The sequence below is a fragment of the Culex pipiens genome, chromosome 2 (genome assembly GCF_016801865.2).
Source record: "Culex pipiens pallens isolate TS chromosome 2, TS_CPP_V2, whole genome shotgun sequence".
In the NCBI taxonomy this organism is placed as follows: domain Eukaryota; kingdom Metazoa; phylum Arthropoda; class Insecta; order Diptera; family Culicidae; genus Culex; species Culex pipiens.
Window position 1 is genome coordinate 155216296 of NC_068938.1, and position 12754 is coordinate 155229049.

Consider the following 12754-nt stretch of genomic DNA (forward strand, 5'->3'; position numbering starts at 1 on the left):
AAAACATATCAAAAAATCTCGAAAATCAAAAAATACATATTTTGGGAAATTGAGTTTTTGTGAAAAAAAAGTTGATTAAAAAATTTGCAATTTTTTTTTTCCGTGTACCTATTTTTTTCTCAATAGTCCTCAACAATACCTACAACTTTGCCGAAGACACCAAATTGATCAGAAAATTCACTCAAAAGTTACAGCTGTTTGAATATTTACATACCATTTTTGTATGGACAGTAGCCAAAATTGTATGGAGACTTGTATGGGTGAACCAATGACACAAAATAGCTTATTTGGTCATAGGGAAGGCCCCCACAAAGTTTGAGCACAATCAAAAAATACAAAAAATAAAAATGGTCGAAATCGGCCGATTTCGTAGAGAGTTGCTCATTAATAAAAAATAACGAAAAATCAAGAAAAAAAAAGTTGCGAGACTGTAGAGATTTTCTCTGACCTCTTGCGTTTAATTTTTTGTAGTTACTGAGAAACCAGCTGTGGCTTGAAAAAAAACTTTGAAAAGCCCAAAAAATTTAGGAAAAATTGTTCTTACCATTTTTTTTTCAGCATTTAGTTGCTTTAAAATAAAATAAAAATGCTAAGGATATTTAATGAGGAATACAACATTTTCCATTTTTCAAGCCTTGCCTAAGAAAGCAGAACGACGCATCGTTCGACTGAAATAAACTTTAATAAACAGAACGCGAGAAAATCGCTCCCTAAAATGGGGTCCACCAGAAACCCCTACAGTGGTGGGTGGGAAACTTTGGAAGGGCGGAGGCGTTCGTCGGGGGTTGGGCGATGATGACTCTTGGCGCTGTTTGTAATGCTGATGATGATGCTCCGGCTGCATGATAAAATGATAGCATCGTCGTCGTTGTCGTGCCACGGGCCATCGCGGTGGAGGAAATGGAAAAGTGGAAAACTACTACTATAATACTACACGCAGCAGTGACTGCCAGTCAGTCGGCTAGCCCTAGCCCCGTCTAAGGAGGGAGAGATTTTCGATAAAACTTTTCACGACAGTTTTTTTTCCGCTTGTACCACCCATAAGCCTAACCCCGAACTCCGCCCCTCTGGTCGGGAGTTTGCCCACCCACAACTGGCACGCACTTTAACGGGGGGTGAAATGGCGGTTGTTTGCTCTGGGTATTCATTTGCCACAGGAAATAATGGGTTCGCCGTCTGGGCCAGATATTCGTTTGATACAGGTTCGAAAAGTGTATGCACCAAAATGCTGTGTGCAATTAGTTTGCGTTGGAAAAGTTGGATAAATTGTTTCGTAGACGAAAAACCGCAGTGAAAATTAACATTTCAACGAAAAATATGCAAATGGAGAAGTTGCATTTTTTTGGTTTCCTTTGTGGCTTGTGAATGTAAGTGAAAATGTCACAATCAACATTTGGAGACAAACTTTAAAAATAATGTAGTCAGGATCAAATGGTTTTTCTCCAAAGTTTGTATGAAGAATTAGTGCATATTGCTTGCAATTCCTAAGACGAACTTCCCTAAAAGTTGGGAGAAACACAAAAGGCATAAATTTGATAAACGTTTCCAGATCCTGATATGTAGAGGTGCATACCATTCTACGCCACCAGTCTGGCCCAATATGTGTGTGTGTCTATGTGGGTGTATGTGAAGAGCATCTCTAACTCTCTCCCATAACTCAGCAGCTTAGCAAAAATGGGTCACACAACATTTGCTCCGAGCAAAACGTGTCGACGGTCGTTTGACGGCGAGCTCAGCTGAAGCTGAAATCCCAAATCGATGACACTATCCAGGATCTTTAACTATTCTTTCGTCGTTTCCATCAGGCTAAACCGACCACCTCCTGCTTCATCCTTCCAGTTCATCCCAATCTCCACGCTTCAACTCCAAGCGCTGCAGTCAAAATGGGGTGTAACGTTTTTACAGTAGAACGCCGACGATTTGACACCGACTAAATTGCATATTTTGAATTTGTAGTACGCTGGATTGACATATCGTCGTTGTCATGCTATGTTGTGGCACGTGATTCACAGATCCCCGAAATTCGATTTCAATCCTGAGATATAAAAAAAAACGAAACACCTCCTTACATTTTTGTCACTCTTCATATACAAGTAGTTTAAATCTTGTCGTGCTATCTTGACACACCCTGAAAATTGATGTTAGTGTGACAACTGGCCAAGAGGATTTCAAGTCAGAACGCGTTTGACACACGTACAAGACCGACTACCGTAAACATTTGTAATTATAACTCGGGACTCCGGCAACCAATTTCAACAAAACTTCGGGACAATGCACAGAATGGTCAAACGAACAAAACGTGTTTGTTATTGTTTACATTTTCGGTCAAACGATGAAAAACTTTTTTCTCGGAAAGTCAAAAAAGCAACATGCGACAAGATCGAATTGTAATGACCATGTGCAGAACTATTACTTTTTCGATCAAACTTACGGAAACTTCTTAACACTGGTACGCCCAACGCATGTCCAACTTACACGGACGCCCAAGCCTCCCAAAAAAGGTAGAACGGTAACCTCAACTCGCTGGTTCTCGGGCATTACTCAGCCAATCGTGATGATTCTTGTTTCCAGTGATTTGTAAGAATGTCTAGATGATCCTTAAAATTTTGCAGAACTTGATTTGAACAAATCTGTAATTTCCGCGACCGAAAACATCGTTCCACCTTTTTTAAAACAACTGCCTCCGCGGAATTTTTGGCGATTTTTTTTTAAACGCGAAAAAAAAAGTTGGAACGATGTTTTTGATCGCAAAAATTACAGATTTGATCAAATTAAGTTCTGCAAAGTTCTAGAATCATCTAGACTGCCCATAATTGAAAATTCGGCTATTATGCCAAATCAAGTATTCTGAGAAAAACGCGTTTTAGAGTTTGTCACAAAATCTCTGTCAAGGCAATTTCCCATAAGAGTCGCATATTAGCCGTTTGGTTTTTCGCATCGGCAGCCAAATCTTAACACTATTTCAGTGAAATTCAAGTTCCAGGAGATGCGTTGGAACATCCTCTACCACCTGGTGCTAATATCTCGTTTTTGCCAAAAGTGGATATTAGCCGTTTTTTCAATGGTGGGCAGTAGACATCCTAACAAATCACTGGAAAGAAGAATCATCTTGATTGGTTGAGTTATGCCAGAGAACCATTGAGTTGAAGTTACCGTTCCAACTTTTTTGGAGCCTTGGGCGTTGGAATGTTAATAAAATCCAATCGAGCGAGACTTTAACATACATTGTCAAACCAGCCAAGCTTTACTGTATCAACCCTCTACAATCCAACTCTTCCTCTAGACCGGCTTCAATCTAAAAATTCGCCAATCGCCAATCAAATTTTCAACCAATTTTTGATCTTCAAAAATCATTGGCAAGAAGAACTCTTAAAATTTAAGAAAATTCTAAGGTTGGAAGTGTGACTTGTTTTATGTGACTTTGCCAATGTTTTAAAAAATGTCATTTTTCCTAGGGTCAACTTTGGCTGTGTTTCTTACTAACATTTCCTCTATATTATGTGAAAATAAGTATGCAGTAATTTTTGTAGTATACCAGACTATGCCTCTAACCATTTTTTTACAATTTAAACAACAATGATATCGTTATATAGTAGAAAATGTGAAAAACAAACTTAACAAGATAAATGCAAATAAAACTACTAAAAATAAAACAAGAAAAATACAAAATAAGAGAAGTAAAGTTTTTCGTAGAACAAAAATTGCTCAAAATTAAATAATTTTCGAAGAAAAAAAATGGACAGTAGAGGGTTAAGGTATCCCTGTGTGCAACGTGACGCTTTGGACCACCCCCACTTAAAGTTAAGAGTGTTGCTTCGAAGTAGTAACCAGCTAAAGTGAGAAGAAAAAGGGACTGGATTAAGTGAACGATTCAATTCCAAAATCGCGTGACGACTGGACAAGAAAGTTAAGGAGCAGCACCAGGGGGGGGGGGGGGAGAAAAAAAGGAAAAGAACACCGCTTAAGGTACAACACCGTCGTTTAGAGGATCATTATTGACCCATTTATTTTAATATCACCTTTTTCGAGCAGCGCCGTCACACTTCCGTGAACGAGAATGTAATTGTTATGGGACGACGACGGGAAGAAGACGGAAAACGGTTACGGAAAAACTTGTGACTGTTGCAGGCTGTGCCGTCATCGCCCCCCAAACGCAAGGTGGGAGTTGAGGCCACCCCGTGGCAACGTGCCTGCCAGTGAAAGGCGTGTGCTTTACATTAAGAGTGGCTGCCAGGAAGGGAACCTGCCAAGGCTGCGGGCACAACACAGTAAAATCCATACGGTTTTACCGGAGAAGGGTGGAACACCAACTCTGGTAAGGAGACCGCGAGCTTGGTAGGGTAACAGCTGTAATTGTTATTGAATTTGAGAAAAAAAACATTTTGAAAATCATTTTAGAAAAACAAAATAAATATTTTCTGCAATCACAAAATTACAGAAATTTTTCGTTTCATTAAACAACTTTTCAAATACACCTCAAATATTTTTCAATGAACTAAGATGAACTTTAAATGACGTGTGCATTAGAAGCCAAAGCGTAAAAAATATTTGTTACGCTCTGATGGGTTACATATTGGGCGTGTAATGCTATATGCTATTACATGAAATAACTTGCATTTTTTTTTTTTTTGTTTATTGGTAACAATAGCCTGTTAGTATACATAAGATTATCGTGTGAGCAGCAGCGCCGGAAAGATGGATTTTTGTGGCGTTCTTTTTGTGCTGTATTCGTGATCGTGTTCATGTCGAATTATGTGGAAGGTGCGAAGCCGCGTTTTAGGATTCTTGTGTCTTTGTTGTTTTATTTGTGTTTCCATCTGGAGTATTAGTTTTAAAATTATTTTCATTTTTTACAGCTTCCTGGAATTATTTTAAATCAAATGTTTACATGTAAATTTGTCTACTCACTATATGATTTATTTAAATGTTCATATTATTCCTTATCCTATTCCTTTCCTGTAATATACCATCTCCTCATACCATATATGATCAAATTGCTTAAATTAACGAAACTTTCTAAAACAGCATGGGAACCATCTGGAGCATTTATATTTTAAATAACTGTTTTTTACAGCTTCCTGGAATCATCTTGATTGTATTTATTATATTTATTATATTTATTTTATTTACTATATTTATTATATTTATTATTTATCATTATTACAAAACTATATGCTTATTAGATAATACACTACAGACTCACATTTACACTTACAAACATTCAAATCATTAAATACATTACGCACTCAACCATTTTCATCGGCCCGATGAAATTCCCCTAACCCCCATTCCAAACCTCCCAAAAATATTCCGTTCACTTTTAAAAGTCGCATGGGTTCCCTGCACTTTTGCCACTAGTGAACAACAAAAACATCCCCTCCCAAATCCCCACGGGACTGTATGGGCGTAGCCTTGGAGCACAGTGTGGAAATTTACGTTCTTAGATATTCTTGGTTGTACCGGGCAGCAATCAAATTGTCTAAGAATATTGAATTGACCATTGTGGCACCCCCTACAGCGTGGTGCAGACCCGTTATGCTATGCTATGCTATGCTATGCTATGCTATGCTATGCTATGCAATAGCCTGTTAGTATACATAAACTGTGCAGCAGGTCAAGAATTTAAACTTAACAAAAATTTATTCAGAATCCAAAATTTACACCACAGCCTTTTACAGGCAGTGGAATGCCACCTTCATAGTCACGAACGTTACCCTAGAAAAGCAACAAGTTGCGACTGACGTCTGAGACGTCTTGTTAAAGTAAATTTTCACTGCCACGTGCAAATCTGCGGCACAAATGGTAAAATGGGGTCCCATTTCCCGGATGATTGAACTGATTCACAGCAGTTTAAGACATCTGCTTCCGCCTCCAACGTGCCTGACACCTGTTTCAAACCACAGTACAATTTCACGCTACTTTAATGTTTGTTTCAATGCGATTCGTGTCATAATTTCACACCCTTGTTTTGGGGCGCGAATGGAAATGTACCCCGAAAGTTGTAACGACCTACGATGATACGTTCCATATTACGTTCGACCCACCCTGGCCCCTCGCAAGCTCCACGTGCGTGCGTGAATGGAATAATAACACGTGACACAAAAATTCATCAAATCCCCGACCGACACTTTCAGCCACTGGCAAGCTGCCGACATTCACGGCGACGGGTGCCACCGTTACCGTAAACGTCGTCGTCGCCACCGTCGGACTGGCTTTTCCGTAATGGCAATAAAACTTACTATCTTATCATCATCCCTCTGATCCTTACTGCTTTTCGTAACTCAATGAACAATGCAACACTGCGCATGCCCTTCCCGAAGGACACTCAATAACTCATTCACGAACGGTAACACACCCTTTGGAAGTAGCTCTCGGATGAATCACGATGTTACCGTGTCACAGCTGCTGACCACATGGGACCACATTTTAGGCGCGCCGGTTGGAGCCTTGGAACTCACCTTAACTGGGGCACTTGTGTCACGCACGTATCGGTTGGGTTTTTGGTGGTATCTGGTTCGCGTTGGATCGGAAGTTATGCTGTAGCGAATTATGATAGCAGTTTTGATTAGATCTTGGCATCCAAAAAAATATGAATCATAAAGTAAATCGAAATGATACATTTAACGATATCAGTTGTTTGTGAGGGAAATGAGCAGATTTCGATACGTCACAAAACGCAATCTCACGGCAAGTTGGATGAACAGTTAGGGTGTTGTTGCATGCTACAATCGGCAAAAATGTCAAGAGTTGGTATGAGTACAAAGATTTCAACTCTAAATCGTCTGTTACTAAATGTAATCATGAACTATCTTCATGGAACTTTTAGGAGTGATCATCTTTGTAGTGGATTTGATAAATTTTTGATAAGGCTGATGCAAATATTTTTCAAAGTTTTTGTCCCTCGGCTCTGGCCGGAGTCAAGGAGGGGGAGGGACGAAAAAAAATAAAAATAACAAGCCATGGTTTCAACATATGAATGAGAAAAGTGTCTTAAAATGCATTTTAAAATAGTTGAGTTGTTTTGCAATCATTAGTTTTCCAAAAATGTATTATTTGACGAAAAAAAATACTTTTTGCGGTACCGTTCATCGAAAATTTCCAAAATTTTTAAGGATTTTTGAATAAAACCAAACATGCTAAAAATGGTTCTTAACGCAAGGCACGGACTGTCCCGAGTCAGGGCGGGGACTGTCCCGAGTCAGGGAAACTGTTTTTCAAAAAAATCTATCGGTAAAAATTGATTTTATCTCATTTTGTTTTTTTTTTTTTGTTTTTCATTATGTTTTTTGTTGTTATTTCATCAAAACATCAGTTTCGATTTCCCTCAACATGTCTTCAATATTCTACATCATGAAAAATGTGTATCTTGGTCGTCAGTTTCGATAATTAGCATTAGCATTAGCATTAGCATTTGGAGGACGCCCCACCACCGGAAGGCTCCACAACGCTTATCCCACTGTTTGGTCTGGTTGTTTTAGACCCTCATCCGGAACAATAATCCAACACGGGAGATACCATGTCTTCATCTTTTGATGAGTGTGTAATACAGCCCAGGGCATAAGGGGGTCCACGCCGGGTCCAAGCTATCCTCGGGGAAATGAAGAAATGTTAGTAAACACCTATCTAAAGTGCGCAGGGACCCCTACGTCACCTTAGTGGTATAGATGTTTGTAGGGAGGTTTTGGACTCAATGTTAGTAGGAGAGGTAGAACCCTAGGATATACCCCGAAAGGTATTGCGGGCGAATCAAGTAGAGTTAGTTTTTTATTATTAAACTTATACTTGTGATTGTATAGTGTTAAAGATGCATGATTTATATTTTTTATATTTTAAACCACGGCAGAAACAACGCGACGAAGCCGTGCATGATTAAATTGACCTTCGTATTACTAAACCTATCATTTTCTCAGGTAAAAGCAATGCTGATTAATCACAGTTTTAACATGTCTGTTGTTAAACTCATTCTATCAACTGTAAGAGTAGAGAGAAGTTTATATTTTCCTTTAAATTATTATATGTTTAAGCGAAATTCGAGGTTGTAAATGATTTAACGCATGATTGATATTTTGATTTTAAACTCTTACAGCGATAAGGAGTGAACATTCATTATTTACTCATTTGTTTTATTTTGATTGTAGGATTTAGATGTTTCATTAAAACGACCGATTCAAAAAGCATACTTAGTTGACATTTACTTTTAGTGTAATTGGATTAATCAGCATATTTAAATTATTTTCTTCAAATAAATACAATAATTAAATTATTATTAGCTGAAAAACACAATCACTCACTCACTCACACACACATTGAAGCTTTCCTCGATTTGAAGATCAGCAACTTTCAGTTTTATGCTAATGCTACAACGGGTTTGAAAATTGCGAAAAGCCTTAAAAAATGGAACCATTTAGCGCCTCAAGACTAAACAATCCATCAATACTTGTTGAAAAATACTTCGTACGCAACATCTGAATAGTAACACGTTTTCATTTAAACTTACACAGTTTTTAGAAAAGTTATAAAAATATTGGCATTCACTCTGGTAACGATCAGCACGGATAAAAACTGAATTATTAAATAACTAAATATTCAACCAAAACTAAAAAAAACTAAAAGATAAGCAAATTCGCGACCTGTAAAAATTGGGTACCCTATGCACAACCTTTTCACAGCAACAAAACTATCATAACTCTGTTTGTTATCCAACAAAATTTAAGTTAAAATTTGGTCAAATGCTCTTTTGTAAAACACATACTATCACATTCACCCAATCGCATCCATGCTACATAAATTTACCAACACAAACACTGATTCAGAACGGGCTCACCGAATTCGTTATGTGCAAACCAAATCCATCGTTGCCACCCCGCATGCGCCACCGTTTTAGCAGTGCAGCTTAAGGAAGGGAAGTGACGTCATCGGCAGATCAGCGACGCAACATCTTGCACACCAATCATCTCGCATACTTGAAGCCAGCATCAAAACAACCCTAATCAAACATCTTTTTCAGACGTTTCAAATGCCATTCTACAAGCACCAGCACCTCGTGTTTTGAAAACTTTGCGGCTGTCAGCGCCACACAGCCACCAACACAAACACACTTATTTAAAATCTCTCTCTCTCTCCGTTTAACCACACGCACACAAATCTAAAATTTTTTTGGGAGCAGCTCTTTTTTCCCTTCAGTTTCTGCAGGGAAAGGCATGCTCTCTGGCTCATTTTGATGACACTGTGTCACACTCTCCCTCTCCAACACTCTCCTGCTCTTCCTAGAACTACATGGATTTTTTTCTTGGCATGGCCGCCATATTGTATTTTGCCAAAATTTTAACAAAAATCACACCTTTGCATTAATTTGTCAACAATTTGGTATTTCCTTTAGAACAGCTGCCACAATAACTTTCACAAAGCATTTTTCTGCACTCTGCATTAGGCAATCGGCCCAGATTCCAGTTGTGGCCAAATAATTGCCGAGCCAAACTCGGTCGGTAGATTATAAACTGAAAACACTTATTTCGCGAAAACAACGTAATTCCCGGAGAAACCGAACACTTTTGCACAAATTTCCACTCTGAATACCGAATAAATCGTATTAAAAGTATTCAAATTAACCAAAAACCGCGACGACACGGGGACAACTATCTCTCTTGGTCGTCAGTTTCGATAATAACAACAAAATAGATTAATCATTTTTTTTTTCAAATTTTTCAGGAAACATCAACTTTATTCGTGTTTATCAAAATTGTTTACGTGGATTTGTAGCAAATAACATTCAAAAAAAATTGCAGAATAAACATGCTATTACATCAAATCTCTTAAAAGTTATAATAATGTAGAGAAAGCTGCAAATTTTTAAATTCTATAATATTAAATCCGTTTATGTTAATTAATTTCAGGATGACAAACCAAAAATCCGGTATGGATTTTAATCTTTTTTTATTTGTAGAAAAAAATATATTGACAAATTATTCAACATCCTACAAAATTCAGCTAAGTGATTTAATTATATTGATGAATAAAAATTTTGTATTTACTGTGTTCCAATACAACAATTTCCTACGCAAACGGCATGGCCAAACTCTAAAATGTTCGGATCGGCTTAAAATTTTCGAGATTTTCTAGCCAAAATAGTTTATACATAATTTTTGTTAGGTCATAAAGGTGGTTCTTGCCGCGTCAGGTTGGTTCAAAGATGACAATTTATTCTGGATGTTATTTGCTACAAATCCACGGAAACAGTTTTGATAAACACGAATAAAATTGATGTTTCCAGATGAGTTGGAAAAAAAAAATATAAAAAACCCTATTTTGTTGGTATTATTGAAACTGATGCTTTGATGAAATAACAACGAAAAAACATCATAATTTCAGAAATTTATTGAATACTTTTTCATGATTTTAGCTTAAATATACCATGAATTGCTGGTCTCTATCGCGTGTTTACACAATCTCTTGTGACACTTTTTCTCTCTCACTCTCACAATCACAATCGCCCTGCTCCCCAGATGGTAGTCACAAAATTTGCCAACGCAGTTTAACGGAACGTAATAAGTGGTCGTTTCCCAATCGGCCGCTCGCGCTCTTTCATTGCGGTTTCTGAGAAAACAACAGAATCTTCGGCGAGTGTGCGTGAACGAGGAAAATAGAAGAAGTGATAAAGAGAAAATGTTCTTAAGCAATAATTTGATCAAAAATATCAAAGGTTTTATATTGGAATATCACTTATGAATCAATTTCGAGCTCAACGATAAAAAGAAAAAAATGTATATTGTTTGAACGATTTAGCATCAAAGTGTAACAAAATCGTGATTTCTTGACTCTTTACATCAATAAGAATATAATTTTCATGTAGGCCAAATTCTTGCGATTATTTTGATACATGTTGATGTTTTGAGCACAGTAGAAATCTGAGCAGATAGTCCTACCAAATTGAAATGAGAGGAAAGTACTATCTTGCGAGAGTATGTATTGCTTTGTACTGGCCTTCACAGATTGGCACCCTCAACTGGGCGAACAGGAACTGCAGTCTGAATGGGGAAAGCAGTTTTTAGAGCACATAAAAGTTTTAAATTTGGAAACCCATGTACAAATTGTGTTGTGCTGGATCTGTTCGAATCAAAACCAATCAAAAAAATATTGTGCAAAAACATGGCAAAAACCGCTGTGCAAATTTGCCCCATGAATCCCGATTTACCCCAGATAACCGAATTTGTTGCACTGCGCTGTAAGTGAACAGAGTTTGAGATGTATGACAAGAGTTTAGAGAACATATCACGATTTCAACAATGTTGCTTTTACTAATCACGTGAAGATTTTATTTAATTATCCTACTTTGGGGAAAATATTGTTTTAATTGTAAAATGAGGTCAACAACAAAATTGCATTTCATATTTTAAAACAAAGAAACAACCTTCGACTAATCACTAATGTTTTTTTCTGCGATGCGCTTTCCCAAGATAAAAAAAAAACTTTATTGAAGAGCTTCTACAGAAAAGCAAAAAAAAAAACATTACGCCATTCCGATTATTTGCTCTGCACTTTCCCATTTCAACTCAACATCGCGCTAATGATTAGCAACGCGTGAACTGTATTTAATTGCATCAGTAGCAATTTGCCCGCTATCCTCTAGCAAAGTGTAAACTTTTTATACTGCTCATTGCCCACTTCATAACCACCGTCAACTGTGGTGAGCTGGGAAATTTCAGCGAAACAGAGTTTTAAATGTGATTAATGATCAATGATCTGTTTTCACTTTTATCTAAATATAATTAAAACATTACCGAAATGAAGCTCAAAAATATTTTTATTTTCAAAATGATGAGTGTGAATTTTAGTCCCTGTTCACCCCAATTAACGGTACCACTGGAGTGCACTTGCTCTCCAACGTCAATACAATTTTCTCAACGAAGCGGTGTCATGTGGCATTTAAAACACCGAGTATGAGTGTGTGAGTGCATGTGTGTGTGTGTTCCGACAGCACATCCTCTCACGACGGAAGCGGACATGTGTGATAAATGGCAGAATTATGTGCACCCGAGGGATACATGTGTTCCAGACTGTTCAGTACAGGTGACGGGATGGTGGCGTTGTGGGGGCGTAGATTCCCGTCAACCGGATGTTCAATTTCCAGCAGGGAATTACGAGGCTTCCAGTGTAAGCACTTCCGCGGAACCGACTGACGATGGCCGTTGAAGTCATGGGGTCACGTCGGCCGCGGTGAGCAGAGCATTATGATCGCAGTTTGTCACCGAGTCACGTACCTGGTGTTTGCATCGGTTTAGCATGAATTGAGTTGGTAACCAGGCTAGTAATTTTCTCGGTAATTAAGATCTATTGAGGTTTGGTGTTTGGCTCTTTGGTAGCAAGCCTTGGTTTTGCGTCAAATACCGATGGTCAGGTTTGTACGATTCAACGAACGCGGGTAACTGAGTCGAACTTTGACCACAATCTTTTTTTATACATTTGATAGAGTCAACTAGGATTCATGGTAACGCGAATTAATTTTCATGTGTGCAATTTCTTTCAAAAATGCATTTTGACATTCTATCTAACAATCAAATAATTCATATTTCTAATTTAAATAAATTGCCAATTTTATGTTTGTAAGAAGTTTTAAAATAAAGCTTAAGAGCAATTCCAGCCCAAAACAGGAATTTTTTAGGTACTTTTTTCTCGACCTTCTCCGATTTCAATGAAACTTTGTAGACATGTTATCCTACGCTTATATAAGCCATTTTTTTGTATATGGAGCCAGTTT